We start from the raw sequence: 12,566 nt of genomic DNA, 5'->3' as shown, positions 1-12,566 counted from the left end.
TTTGTTCAAGAGATATCCTACTCCAGACTGAGATGGAAGAGGGGGATCGCTCAGTTGAGCAGTCTGTTGAAGTTGAGGCACAAGGGGAAGCCCCAACTTTACTGAATGTTAGTGGGTCAGTAGTACCAGCCTCACAAATGCCGCAGTTTCCTGCACAGTTTGCACAGCAGATGGCGGCAATGTTTCAACAAATGGCTAGGGGTATGCCTGCTCAAGCTCCACCTCAGACACCTATGGCACAACCACTGCCTCCAGCCAGACAGTATGATAAATTATTGAAGTATGGGCTGCAAAATTTAAGGGTACAGTAGACTCGCTTGAGGCAGAACAATGGCTTGAAAGAATGGACAGAATATTTAAGAAGCTGCACTGCTAAGATGAGTTGAAGTTTGAGTATTCTGTGTCTCTACTGCAAGGGGATGCGTATGATTGATGGAAGACCATCCCCCATAGCTTGGCTAAACCACCAGTGCTGACCTGAGATGACTTCATCAGAGAATTCAGACAGAAATACATCCCAGATGCATATGTTGATCAGAAACTGCAAGAATTTTTGAGTTTGAAACAAGAGAATAGATTAGTGGCAGAGCATGAGAGGGAGTTCTCCCGCTTAAGTCACTATGCAGGGAGTCTCCTTACTACCAGCAAGGCAAGATGCAAGAGATTTGAGACTGGTTTGAAGCCCAGCATAAGGATGCAAGTTGTGGGATTTCGACACAGCAATTTCTCAGAACTTATGTCTCAAGCACTTGAGCTGGAGAGAATTGAATCAGAAGTAACCCCAGTGAAAGAAAAATCAGAGAAAGTTGAGAAATCAGAGAAACACAAGGGGGAAAAATCTGTTGAACAGAGTTCTGGTGCTACCTCTGGAAAGAAGAAGAAATTTAGTGGACCCAGCAGGGGTCGAGGTGGCAGATTTGGTAGGGGCAGATTTTCTGGATAGAGACCCTCTAGGTCTGGTCAGCAGTTGAGCAGGGGTTCACATTCTGCCTGCCCCTGTGACACTTGTGGCAAGATTCATGGGGGGGAGTGTTATTGGGCCACTGGAGCCTGCTTTAACTGCGGAGGCAAGGGTCATTTAGCAAGAGACTGCACTAGTGCTTCGTCTTCGAGATATGGTCCAGCTCCTACTACTGCCGAGGGATCTATTCAGAGTCCTGCTCCCAGAGGTTCACAGTTAGTTGGCAGAGGAAGAGGCAGAGGTACAGGCACTGCTTTAGGCAGTCAGGGCACAGTTGGTCAATTAGCACAAGGAAGTGCTTCAGCCAGAGTTTACACGATGAGACAGCGAGAAGAGGCTGAGACTTCCGATGTGGTAGTTGGTACATTCTCTATCTCTGATCAAGAAGTATTTGTATTGTTTGATCCGGGTTCAACCCATTCATATGTTAGTGCTAGCATAGTCTGTTCACTTGCTGTTCCATGCGTGCAAATGGGTTTTGAAGTGCTAGTAACTTGTCCATTAGGACAAGAGGTCCGAGTCAACAGAATCTATAGAGACTGTCCTTTGGTGATCCAAGGACATGTTTTCCTGTCAGACTTGATTGAAATGCCCTTCAGAGAGTATGATATCATCTTGGGCATGGATTGGTTAGCCAGGCATCACGCCATGATTGACTGTAGACTGAAGACAGTCACTTTTGGTCTCTCTCTGTACGGTGATGTGGTAATACACTGGAAGAGGCATTTACTGCCATCAAACATCATTTCGGCTGCACTAGCCAGAAGAATGATCAGAAAGGGGTGTGAAGCATACTTGGCACATGTGATAGACTCCTAAGTGGGGAGTCCAGCACTAAGGGACATCCCTACTGTATGTGATTTTCCGGATCTATTTCCTGATGAATTGCCAGGATTACCTCCAGAAAGAGAGGTGCAGTTTGAGATTGATGTTATGCCTGGTGTGGACCCAATCTCCATAACGCCATATAGAATGGCACCTGCTGAATTGAAAGAGTTGAAAGTGCAATTGCAAGAATTGCTTGACAAGGGCTTTACCCGCCCTAGTGTGTCACCTTGGGGAGCGCCAGTGTTGTTTATAAAGAAGAAGGATGGCACTCTCCGTTTGTGTATTGATTATCGGTAGTTGAATAAGGTGACAATAAAGAACAGATATCCATTACCCCGCATTGATGACTTGTTTGATTAGTTGAGGGGTACAGCTGTGTTCTCCAAAATTGACCTGAGATCAGGTTATTATCAGCTGAAAGTACAAGAGCAGAGTATTTCTAAAACTGCCTTTAGAACCCGTTATGGCCATTATGAGTTCTTGGTTATGCCATTCGGGTTAACTAATGCTCCGACTGGTTTTATGGATCTGATGAACACTATCTTCAGACCATACCTCGACCAGTTTGTTGTGGTATTCATAGATGATATATTGGTCTATTCGAGGAATGCAGAATAGCATGATAGACATCTGCGGATTGTACTGCAGACTTTGAGGGAGAAACAACTATATGCCAAATTATCAAAGTGTGAATTTTGGCTGAAGGAAATATCTTTCTTGGGGCATGTTGTATCAGAAGAGGGCATCAAGGTATATCCAAGTAAGATTGAAGCTGTCCTTAATTGGTGGCCACCCAGAAATGTCACAGAGATTCGCAGTTTTTGGGTTTAGCTGGATACTACCGTAGATTTGTAAAGGGATTTTCCATGTTGGCATCTCCATTAACTAAGCTACTTTGAAAAGATGTGAAATTTCAGTGGACGGATAAATGCCAACAGAGTTTTGATGAATTGAAGAAATGTTTGACTGAAGCTCCAGTCCTGACTTTACCTACACCGGGTAAAGAATACACCATTTACAGTGATGCTTCTCACAATGGGTTAGGCTGTGTATTGATGCAAGATCGAAATGTCATTGCCTATGCATCACGCCAGTTAAAACCGCATGAGAGGAATTATCCAACACATGATTTGGAGCTTGTAGCCATTGTGTTCGCTCTTAAGATCTGGAGACACTATTTATATGGGGAAAAGTGTTACATCTACACAGATCATAAGAGTTTGAAGTATTTAGGCACCTAGAAAGAGCTGAATTTGAGACAGAGGAGATGGTTAGAGTTGATAAAAGACTATGATTGTCTGATAGACTATCAGCCAGGGAAAGCTAATATTGTGGCTGACGCCTTAAGTCACAAGACTAAGGCAAGTCTATGGGTTACTCCTTTGTCTATGGTACATGAGTTGAGATCATTATATGCCAGCTTAGAGATTAATGATGAGGGGCAGACAGCAATTGCGTGGCATGTACAGCCAGTGTTGATTGATCAGATTAGAATGACTGCTCAGAATGATCAGAAGTATCAAAAGCTATTGGTAGAAGTCAGGCAGGGCAAGAAACTGGAATTCTCAATCAGAGATGATGGTCTACTGCTACACCAGGGCAGAATGTGTGTTCCTAATGATGTTAATTTGAGGCAGATTATTTTGAAGGAAGCACATGAGTCTCCTTTTGCCATGCACCCTGGTGGCACAAAAATGTATAGAGGGCTAAAGGAGCATTACTGGTGGATGGGTATGAAAAGAGACGTGGCAGAGTTTATTTCCAAATGCCTAACTTGTCATCAAGTGAAGGCAGAGCATCAAGTAGCCGCTAGGTTGTTACATCCACTACCAATACCAGAATGGAAATGGGAGAGAATAACGATGGATTTTATGATGGGACTTCCGAGGACACAGAAGAGTCATGATGCAGTATGGGTCATTGTTGATAGACTGATCAAGTCTGCTTATTTTCTGCCAGTTCGGATGGACTACAGTTTAGAAAGATTGGCCAAGTTGTACATTAATGAGATTGTGAGACTGCATGGAGTGCCAGTATCCATTGTATCAGACAGAGATCCTAGGTTCACTTCTAGATTCTGGGGTAGTCTTCAGAGAGCCCTAGGAACTAGATTGAACTTCAGTACTGCATTCCACCCACAGACAGATAGCCAGTCTAAGAGAGTAATTCAGATCTTGGAGGACATACTACGGGCTTGTGTGATTGAATTTGAGGGCAGTTGGGATACACAGTTGCCTTTGATTGAGTTTGCTTACAACAATAGCTACCAATCAAGCATTGGGATGCCTCCATATGAAGCTTTGTATGGCAGAAAATGTAGAACCCTGTTGTGTCGGGATGACGTGGGTGAAATAAAAATGATTGGACCCGAAATTGTTCAGCAAATTGAGCAGAAGATCAGAGTAATCAGAGATCGACTTAAGACTGCATCGGACCGTCAGAAGTCCTACAATGATCTGAAGAGAAGGGATATTGAGTATGCAGTGAGTGAGAAAGTTTTCCTCAAGGTTTCTCCTTGGAAGAGAATTATGAGATTCGGCAGAAAGGGGAAACTGAGTCCTTGTTTCATTGGGCCATATGAGGTTCTGGAAAGAGTGGGTCCTTTGGCTTATCGTTTGGCACTACCTCCAGAGTTGGAGAAGATACATAATGTCTTCCATGTGTCTATGTTGAGGAGGTATCGATCAGACCCATCTCATATACTACCAGTGGAAGAAATTCAAGTGAATCCAGACCTCACATATGAAGAAGAACCCATAGAGATTCTGTCTTATGACGTGAAGCAGCTACGGAACAAACAGATACCGTTGGTAAAAGTTATAACACCCCTAAGTTCGGTAGTGCGTTCTACTGTTCTGGTGACCAGTGTTGTCCGGACAGCTAGGATGCCTAGAACTACACTTTGACATGAGGGAGGAGACATAAAATAATGAAATACAAGAAAAGAAAATACAAGAAAAACAAAGGAAAAATAATAGCAAAGAAAGGTAACCAAGTTAAGCGAGCCGAGAACCCTAGCGATGGGTGACCGCACCGGGAAGTCACGGCGTGGACCGTTGACTGGCCCTGGACCGCGGAGAACCCTGGAAAATATTTTTAGGACTTAAAGAGACATCAATTGAAGTAGGAATATCATTAGAAATATCAAAGAAAAATTAAATTATTAGTACAAGGAAAAGTGAGAAATCGAAAAACAGACAAAACCCGGTGTTACCGAAAAATTGGAAATGCAACCCGAACAGGGGCATTATGGTCATTTGACATCCTGAATCATCTTTTGACCTAAAAGTCCATTAAAAATAAATAATATTACACTTAGAAAATAAAATGAAAAATTAATTTGGTGGTACCTAAAGTAAATAACAAGAATTAAGGGTTTAATGTGGGATAAAGGGAAATTAAACTTATAATATGATTAATTGGTGTGAGTGGGCCACTAATGAATAAAATAAAAACATAATGGGGCAGCTGTAATTCCATTATACAAGCTGAAATGTTCATCTTCTCCATTTCCCTTAACCTTGCCGAATTGAAGGAAATGAAACCTCCATTGCCGTTTTCTTTCAAGCTCACCTAACCTCCTCATTTCACTTCCAATCATTTAGGTTTCTTCATTAAAGATTGTCTACACATCATAAGGAAGAGCTTGATACCAAAATCAAGAAGTTTAATCAAGGTTTAGCAAGTTCCAACCATAGGTAAGTTTACATTTTTGAATATTGTTTTGTTAAACTTTGTGTACATGTTATGGGTGTTGGATTTGTGAAGAAAATTTTCAAGTTTGAGGAGTTATTGATATGTCCATTTTGGACAGCCATGGAGTTATGTATTTAATGATTTATTATTACATATATTTGATGTAAATTCATGTTGAGTAGAGGGATTTAATATCCTAGTAAGTTATTTCCATGAAAATGTGGTGATTGTGCACTTGAATTGGAGATTGACGAATTGTGGGACACTTTGGTATTGTAGAATATTTTGGAAGCCTTGGGACACTTTGATAAATGTATGAGTTCATGAAGGTATTAGCAGAATATTGACATTGAGGATTGATGGATATGTATATAGATTGGTTGTGTAAAGTGTGTGTAAGAATGAGTAATGTTTAGGTGTATATGTGATTGTACTTAGACTTTGTAAAATTGAGTTTTAATTGGTGTATTGAGGATAATTGTAATCTGCTCAAAGTGACTTTAAAGTGAAGTGGTATATGGTTTTGGTAATGTACCAAAACAGAATTGGTAAGGGAAGTGAACATATAGTAAGGTAAATGTGTCATTGATGTATGTTTAAGCAAGGTAATTAAGGGCAGTATGCATTTTAGCCTATAACTTTAAATGTGTAACCTCAACTGGTATGAGACCAATTGGAGGTGAAAATAGGCACAAAATGTGCCAACTTTCATTGAGAAAGCATACCAAAATTCTGCTTGCAAGATGACATGAAAAATGACCAATTCGGATTAAGTGCAAGTGAGGCCTGAAAACTGACCATTTGGGCAGTAGTTAGTGTTTAGGCCATAACTCACTCAAAACAGGTCCAATTGACCTGAAATTTTAACCATGAATATTTAAGACCCATACCTACAAGTCTTATGAAGACACCAAAGCCCAGAAATGACCATAAGCAAGTCAAACAGCTTGCACAAGTTCGGGTCCAAAAACTGGCCGAACCAAAGTTGACCAAATTGACCTAAAATTGACTTAATTTGATGCCATTTGACCAGCAATAGTATAATGACCATAACTTGGTCTACTTAACTCAGAATGACCTAAAATTTTTCCCCGCGTTCCGTAAGACATAGATCTACAAGTTTGTAGTTTTGGCCGAAACCCGAAAACTGAGGGAACTAGGTCGTCCGGCTAGGTTAAACTAGTATCCCGGAATCTAGCAAGTTGCATTAAAATGCACTAAATAAGGAAATGAGTTTGGTAACACATACCAACCCTAAAATACTATCAAAAATGATATATTAATAACGTCAAAACCTAATTTACCTAGAACACATCGAGGGTCGATATATTAGGTGATTAAGCAAATAAAGGTATTCAGTGAATAATTGAATTCAGTGAATTACTTATCAAGCATTATCAATAGAGACAATTTAATTTAGTACTGAAACACTTCAAATTGTGTTTCTCAGTTAGTAAAGACTCAGGAAAAGGGAAAGAAACACTGAGTCCAGACCAGGAGACAGTCATCAGAGGTTTATGCACAACTAGTTTTCAATTGATTTTGCTTTGAATAATATTTCATATGATTAATTGTATGTTATTGTTTTAAATTGTGTTTGTGCACAACAACTATTTCTTTTGAATTTTTCAATTGAAATGAATTATGAATATTTGTATATTATTGTTTTAAATTGTGGAAATGTGTTTGAATGAATATTTATCACTTGAACAGCACTGTGAATGGTTTGAAATTGTGAGAAATTGTTTGAATGATATTGATGGATACTTATTACTTGAAAAGCATTGTAAATGGTTTGAAACTGTGAAAAAATTGATTTAGTGTGATTTGTGAAAGTTGAAGTTAATTATGAATTATGTTGCCATCTTGTGAATGAAATTATGACTTTGGAAATTTTGAGATAAAAGGTGTTTAGTGTTATCAGAGCAAAGTAGGGACGGCGATATGTAACGCCTACGATTCTTGGGAACTCTCACGAGTGAACTCAGGAGCTTGCAGGGATGGCGATACGTAACGCCTGCAAGTACTCTGATAGGTACCACCCAAGGGCTTGCAGGGACGGCGATACGTAACACCTGCAGGTGCTTTGGTAAGTACCCTTAAATGCTAGCATTGATCGGAAAATTGTGTCATGGCCTAAGTTGTGTATGAATTAGCAACACTGTGTTCTTAAATTATTTGACTAAATTGTGTTGTTATGCGATTTGATAATTTGTGAAATGGAGTTTAAATTCTTATTGACATTCACTGTCTTCTGAATTTAACTATGTTTTGATTACTGAGATTTATTGTGATATTGTGTTAAATTCATTATGACATTCATTGTCTTGAATTTAACTATGGTTTTAAGTATCCACTATTTGAATGATTTATGAATTATGATTTAAAGTTGTATTTGGTTAATGTTGTGCACCACTGAGACATTGTCTCAGCGATAGCTTTTATCTTTGCCGCAGTAGACAGCATGCAGTGGCAACAGACTAGGCTGCTAGTATCTCCAGCGAGAGACTACCGGGTATAATGAGTATACCAATATTTTGTATTTTGTAATGTAATGTATGTTCACTATATGTACATATTGTTGTTGGTTTTGAGCAGTTGTAAATAAAAATTGTACATTGAAGTTGTAAAATAATTATGAGTTATTTTGGCTTGTAAAAATTGTATTATATTTCTTTTATCTCAGTCTTTGAAAAATCACTGTGGATTTGGGTTGAGAAATGTGTTGTGTTGAGAAATATGTTGGAGTTGAGATTTGGAAATCTATTGAAGTGCTTTTTACAGGTTTTCTGAAGAACTATTTTATCCAAAATACAGATGGCACTCTGCCAAAATTTTTACAGAAACTCCAAATAATTCAAATGTGTTAGTTCTATCACTTCAGTTCAAAAAGGTTTTTAACACCTGTAAATAGTGCTCACCACTGTAAAAGAAGTAAGAAAAGTTTTTAAAATCCCTTGTAGTGTATTTAATGGATTATCAGTAGACGGAGTTGGTAATTCATTAGGTATACTACGGGATCATGTTATGCCTTATAGAGGGGTAGGGTGTGACAAAAGTGCTGTGGAACCATCATTCAGGCCAGGAGGCTACTTGGGAACGAGAGGAGGATATGAGGAGACAGCACCCACAGCTGTTCAGAGATTAATACCAGGTAAAATTTTGAGACGAAATTTATTTTAAGGGGGGGGGGGGGAGGGAGAATTGTAACACCCCTAATTGCATAGCCTGGTATATTTCACTGTTCCGATGACTGGTGTCGGTCCGGACAATTAAGGGGATTAGAACCATACTTAAGACAACTAGATAAGCCATAAACACAAATAATTAGTAATGTCCAATTAGTTAAGTATAAATAAGAAAAATAGAACATAAGAAGTTAAACGAGCCGAGAGTCACAGCGATAGGTGACCTTCTCGGGAAGGACTGTGAAGTCATTTTAAACTCAAATTTTGAACCGTAAAATGTGACGCTACGGTCCTTAGGACCCTTATGAACACAGTGGAAAAGAGAAAATCATGAAAAAGAACTGTTTAGCCAGTCAAATAATTAGGTCAGGGAGCTGGAAGAAATATTGAATTATTTGCAAACCGGGTTGAACCGGCGAGGGGCAATTTGATCAATTGAGAAAAGAAAATTTCGGAATCGAGAATTAAATTTAAGAAATAATAGAAAAATAAATAGAAAAAAAAAGAAAATGGAAAAGTCAAAAGGTGATGACATCATGCATGACCTCATGCATGATGCCATAAAAATAAGAATTTGTGAATTTAATTAATTGAATTTTTGGGTCTTCCATAAGGATAAAAACAAAAGAAAAGAAACAAAAAAAAATTCATTTGGTCATCTTTTTTTTTTCCTTGTTGCCGCCTCCCATCCTTCTCTCTCCCTCACCATTGCAAACTCCATTAAAGCTTGTCTTCAAGCTTTGAAACCACCATTAAACCTCAAATCCTTCCATACTTGCTTCACAAAAACTTGATTTAGTCACTTGAGAAGGAACTTGGTCATCAAAGAAAGAAGAAAAGAAGAGGGAAATTAAAGAATTCAAATTCAAATTGAGGTAAGTGCAATTTCAAGTTTAGATTCTTATTGAATTCATGAATTTAAGTTTATGTGTGGTGAAATTGCATTAGAAATAAAGGAAATCATGCTTAAATAAGGGAAGAGAGAATGTGGCAGCCATGGAACCCTAAGGTTTTGATGGTATTTAGTTAGGTTAAACATGAAATCTTGGTGAATAGATGTTATATATGTGAATTGTATATTTAGATTACATGAATTGTGAAGATTGGACAAACTTAGGGTTTTGGACATTAGGGTTTAGAGACAAAAAATGTGAAAAACTTGTAAATGGTGTCTTTGACCTAATGTGAAGTGAGAAATGGTCATTTGTGACCTAATTAAGTGTGTTAGAAGTGTTGGAATTAAAGTCAAATTCGGAGGGAGTGTGGTCATGCTACTGCAGCATGACCAAGTGAACTTTGAAGGACCAAAAATGAAATTTTACAAGTCCAATGGATATGGGACCAATTGGGGATGAAAATAGGCACTAAATGACACAATTTTTATTTAGGAAGCATGCCCAAAAAGTGACTAAAACCTAGTGAACAAATTGACCAAAGTTGAAAAATTGCAGGCTGCCCTGCACAAACTGACCAAATGAACAGTATTTATTTATTTAGTCATAACTCGAGCTAGGCAGGTCAAAATAATCTGAAATTTTACCAGTGGTTAGATAAGATATAGACCTAAAACTTTCATGAAGAATACAAACCCAAATTATGCCATTAACCCAATCAAATTAGTTGACTTACTGAATTTGCAAAACTGCAGATTTACCACATAAATAGTAAAGTTTTAATGGCTATAACTCTCTCTAGAAAACTTTGATTTAAGCGATTCTTGAACCGATGGAAACCTAAGACATAGTAGAACATTTCATATGAAGAAAATTAGACCAAATTATGGACTTAACTTGATCAAATTGCTGAACAAAGTTGGATTAAGAAATCTGCCAGAACCAAAATCTGCAGCATGAACAGTAACCGTAATTTGGATATAACTTGAGCTACAAAACTCCAATTAGAGTGATTCAAAAAGGAAAATAAATTTAAGACAATAGGGAACATTTTGTATGAAGGAAGTTTTGCCAAATTCCAACAGAAAAGTGACCAATGGAACGGTGCAACCTAGACACCAAAAACTGAAAATTGACAATTTTGCCTAAAAGACCTAAGTTTTGAGAAAACAACCAAAACTAACAAAATTTAGTGACCAAAATGTGGTATGTGGGTGAATTTGGAATTTCCATACCTATTAAGCCTTAGAAAGTCAACAATTTGACTTGAATAGTGTAGTGAATAGTAACCCAAAACACAAAATTTCAAGAACGTCGAATTTAGCACGTTAGAGCTAGGTAAAAGTGAAGTTAAATTTATTTTTGGATTTTTATTAAATTATGGTACGAAACACTGTAAAATTGTGTATTTCAGTTGAAAAAAATACCAGGAAAGAACCCGAGGAACCGAGTCTAAGCCAAGAGGTGACTCGCTTGAGGTTTGTGCACAACGTATACTTTTTATAATTATCTTCTGTATACTGTTTTGAATAATGTGAAATATTGAATTATGGCATTCTTTTGTTATTTGATTAAAATTGTGAAAGTTATTGTGTATATTTGAAATGACAATGTTTAGCAAATTGTTAAGATAAGTTTTGAAACCATAGAGTCATGACCATATATTTGAACACCTCACTAGCACGACTAGTAGGGGTAATTAGTTTCGAATTTTGATTCCTTCTCTGGAGAAGTGTTGAGGTGTGCCAGTAGAAGAGGATGTGAATGGATATCCATATATTTGAGCTAGCTAGCCTTGTGATGTGATTTCTCTTTAGCCTCTGGCTATTGAGATTCTATTTGTTTCGAATGGCATGATCTAACTATGGGTTTTATGAAATGTGATTTGATACTTCAAAATGAAATTGTTTGGGATTAAAATCTCATAATGCATGATTTGTATTTAATTCTCATGTTCAGTCAAATTTTCGAATAAATGTGATTTAAGTCCTGCATAAAGATTATTTTAGTCTATTGTGCACCACTGAGTCCTAGTACTCAGCGATAGCTTTTATTGCTGTCGCAGATATAGAGACTAGAGGAGCAGCAGACTGAGCCGCTGAGGTGTGAGGAGCTATCAGCTTGAAGTCATCGGGTATAATTTATACCCTAATTATAAATATTTCTTTTGATGTATGTATTGCACATAAATGTATGGACATGTAAAACGGTCTTGAGCAGCTTGTACAAAGTTTGTATGAAGTTTGTAATAAAAAGTTAGTTTGAATTTCCTTTGATGTAAATTTTGTAATGATGTATATATAAATTGTCTTGTTTCTAATGAAATATGAGTGGAACTATTTTACTTAATTTGAATGAGATGAATTGCTAGTATTTTGAGGATTATTGAATTTTGGAAATTGAGAAATATTGATTGTGAAATCTTGACATTTGAGATTGATTGAGAATTTGAAATAGTGGTTGAGAAAAATTTTTAGAAGTGCTTTTTACAGGTATTTGAAGAACTGGTTTCTCAAAATACAGACAGAACTCTGTCAAAATTTTTATAAAATTTGCAGAAAAATAAAATGGGCCAAAAGTTTTAACTTGTTTTTAACTTCAATTAAATGTTTTAAATACCTATTAGAAAATGCTCACCACTTATCAAAAATAAGAAAATTGTTTTAAAATCCCTTGTAGGGTACTTAATGAGTTATCGGTAGGTGAAGTTCGGTAGTTCATTAGGTATTCTACGGGATCATGTTATGCCTTACAGAGGGGTAAGGTGTGACATGATGATTTGGTTACCAATGAAGGGTTTTAAGGAATGCAAATATGAGGATAGCCTTTCATGCACAAAGTTTTAAGTGTACCAAGTTTGCTTTGTCGATTTTGCATGGGGAAGAAGGGTTCTTTATAGTGCCAAGCATACTGTCATGATATTTATTTTGGGACTTCTCTTTTTTTTTTATGTCCCTTTTGTCTTCTCCCCCAAACTCATTGCTTTTGTTGGGTTGGAAT

This window comes from Hevea brasiliensis, chromosome 1 (assembly GCF_030052815.1).
Source record: "Hevea brasiliensis isolate MT/VB/25A 57/8 chromosome 1, ASM3005281v1, whole genome shotgun sequence".
Lineage (NCBI taxonomy): Eukaryota > Viridiplantae > Streptophyta > Magnoliopsida > Malpighiales > Euphorbiaceae > Hevea > Hevea brasiliensis.
Note: the sequence above shows the minus strand (reverse complement) of the source record.